General features: G+C 38.5%; 1 pseudogene; it reads right to left on the reverse strand.

Annotated features, from left to right (window-relative positions):
- Positions 1–880: 880 nt before the first annotated feature.
- Positions 881–1412, reverse strand: LOC116572289 (annotated as a pseudogene).
- Positions 1413–3573: the final 2161 nt, after the last annotated feature.

A 3573-nucleotide genomic window follows, 5' to 3' on the forward strand; every position in this document is an offset into this window, starting at 1 on the left:
AGAAATGGAAGCAACTTTGAGCTTTCTTGGACTGACTTGGATGCAGCAGTTCTTTGTTCCCTAAGGGTGAGTTTTATGTCAAAAGATGCATTGCTGAGAGACTAAGTTAGGGGTACATTTGGGGTGTCCTGGTATTGGAGGTTGGCCACAATCCCAGTGCATTCAGTCATGCTCCCCACTCTTATTCAGATAAATCCAAGTAAACCTGTTCGTTTTTCTTTATGCACATGAGAAAAATATTTACATATGTATATATTTATCTATTATTTATAAATGCATAATGAATAGTTTTTTCCACAGGCTCATTATAATCTCCAAAACTCTTATTAATCTTTATTAACTCTTTATTTTAAAGATTTTATTTATTCGACAGAGAGAGACGCAGCAAGAGAGGGAACACAAGCGGGGGAGTGGGAGAGGGAGAGGCAGGCTTCCCGCTGAGCAGGGAGGCTGATGCAGGGCTCGATTCCAGGACCCTGAAATCATGACCTGAGCCAAAGGCAGATGCTTAACGACTGAGTCACCCAGGTGCCCCAACCTTTATTAACTCTTTATTATTCCTTATAGTATATAGCACAATATTTATTTATTTATTTATAAAATGGTCTTTTTATTATGTACAGACTATATGTAAACAAACCACTCATGCTGAAAACAATAGGTTCTGGCTTTTCTCAGGGCCCTCAGAAGCCTTTTGGAGACCGTTCCTTCCCTTCAGAAAGGGGAGTATGTGTGCGTGCGTGTGCATGTGTGTGTAACCTTCTGATTCCCTGGGGTTTGACCAGCCTCATTTAGCCACATCCCCCTCCTTGCCTTAACCCAGGGCTTTGAGCTTCTCTGATCCAGAAGGAGACCTCAGCCTGGGGCAGGCATAAGCCAATCACTCAACCTCCCTCTTATTCTTCTGCAAAGAATCAATGAAGGTTTGCCACTCCACTGGGTAAAAACGCTTACAGATGTTGATCTTATTCCGAATCTGTTTGCAGGGTATGTGGATAGTAATTCTTCTCATCCTGGGCCATAGCCTTGTAGTCGTCTCCATGCTTCTCCACCATGTAGCACACATAGTCAATGAGTTCTCGAGAAAGTGTGTTTCCTTTCTTTTCTGGAAGGCTGGGTTCTGCCTCCAGGTCGTTTAGTACATAGGGCTTCCGCACAAGCTCCATAGGCCTTTCCTCTACGTCCACATCCATGGCCTTCACCTTTCTCTTACAGAGGGGAACCGCCTTGTTGGGGTCCATAGCCAACCCCATCTCGATCAGGTTCTGTTGCACGGATTTGGCGTGGTTCCAGGCATGGTGGATGTGGGAGCACTCGACCCATGACGCCGCTTTCCATTGAACATTCAGGCGCTTCTTGTTAACATTGTAACTGAACTTCTGTCTCCTGGTCTTCCCCTTGGCTTTGGGCATTGCCTTGACCACCGAACCGGCCACTGTAAGTGGGTGGTTCTCACTCTCAGCTCCTCATGTCACAGACTCTATAACATGATATTAAAACACAAGCTTTGGATCTAGAGAAAGTATGGCTTTCAATCTTGGTTTTATCATTGACCAGATGATATTTCAGGCTAACCTCCCATTTAGGCTTGGTTTCCCTAAAAAATTATCTCAGTCACTGTCTGATTTGTTCTAGGAGTCTTGTATTAATAACTGTAATCTACGTAGAGACATCTGAAGCATATAGACTTGCCAATTATTATTTTTTTTTCATCTGTATGTTCATTCTGGCCACAATCCTACTGTTCCAAAGAGGCAGGTGTCCCAGAGTCCTGTAAGAAATCAACAGTAAGTAGAAGAACAAGGCAAAGGCTGACATCATAAAATATAATCTTGGGTGGCTGAAACAACAGAAATTTATCTTCTCACAGTTCTGGAGGCCAGAAGTGATACCAGGGTTTGGCGGATTCAGTTTCTGAGGAGGGCTCTCTTTCTGGCTCGCAGACGACCCCTTACTTGTTCTATCCTCACCTTCAGTGCACACCCACAGAGATAGAGAGAGAGAGAGAGAGTGAGGAGGCTCTGTGGGGTCTCTCCTTCTAAGGACAATAATCCTATCAGATCAGGGCCTTACCCTTATGACTTTGTTTAACTATAATTACCCTTTCTATGGGCCCTATGTCTAAATAATAATAACAAATTAGTGGAATTAGGGTTTTAACATATGAACTTGGAGGGGGGCAATTCAGTCCATAACACAAAATGACATCTACCTAAAATTGAATATAAATAGAAACAAACAAACCTAACTGTATATCAAATTATGTGACCACAGAGAAAAAAAACAATGCAATTAACTTTTAAATTATGTGCTCTGGTTGTAGATCTTAGTGGATTTGAGGACAAAAGGAACTGTTGAGAAAACCTGGATTTGCTTAGTAGTTTTATTGTAGGAAGTGGTACTGGTTTACCTACATTGGAACTGTTTTCTCTACGTTGTAGGATAGATGTTTTGCGTTGTTTGGAACCAGGGAAGGGGAAAATAAGTCATGGTGGGGAGGTGAGAAAGAAGAGCTGTGGTTGTATTAGTATGAACTCATCTTTCTTTGTTCCTTTAATCGAACCCATTGAAAGAAACTATATGCTCTTTCCAATGTCACTGAAATACTTAGCACCAAAATCTTGATGTTTAAAAAAATCAGGGATCTTTAGAGAAATAGCTGACTTGCAGGTCTGGGGCAGGAAAAGTGAAAGGTGAATCTGAAACCCTTACTGTGTCAGATTACTTACTCACTAGAGAGGGAAAATTACCTTTACAATGAGAAATCTGGTAGATACCATCTTAATTGAATTAAGATCACCAGTAATGGGATACATTTGCAACCGAGCCCCCTGCTCTGATGTGAGGGAGAAGAATACAATACCACCTTTGTAGTATTCTTGCCAAAATGCTCAACCTGCCTCTAATTTAGGGAAAACAATCAGACAAGTCCGAATATAGAAGACATTCTACCAGACAACTAGCTTTTCAAAAATGTCAGAAATCATGAAAGGTAGAACAAGGCATGAAACTGGGTTATATATTTCATATTAATTAACGAATACAATGACAAATTATTATAATAACTATTAACGTAACAATATTATTAATTGTTTCTCAAAGTTAAATATATTGAGAATGATAATGTTATTATAGTTTTATATGAGAATGTTTTTGTTTTGGGGAGATATATGCTGAAGTACTTAAGGGTGAAATGTGATAAGTCTCATTTACTTTCAAATGGTACAGCCAAAAAAAGTGTCTCATATATATATATATATAAATATATATATACACAGCACATATATATTTATAAACATAAATTTTATAGTTATTAATATTTTAATATTTATATTATTACATATATAATATATAAATGAAAATATATATTGATAAATATATATAAACCATATATATAACTAAATATATATAACTATATATATATGGTTTATATATATGGTGACAGTGAAGGATATCTGAATGATTTGTTCAATTCTTTTAACATTTTGGTAGACTCAAAAACTTTTAAAACAGGAAGTTTGAGGCAAAACTCCAATGTCTCTTTCAGTGTAACACTATAAATTTCCCCATTTG

This window comes from Mustela erminea, chromosome 13 (assembly GCF_009829155.1).
Source record: "Mustela erminea isolate mMusErm1 chromosome 13, mMusErm1.Pri, whole genome shotgun sequence".
Lineage (NCBI taxonomy): Eukaryota > Metazoa > Chordata > Mammalia > Carnivora > Mustelidae > Mustela > Mustela erminea.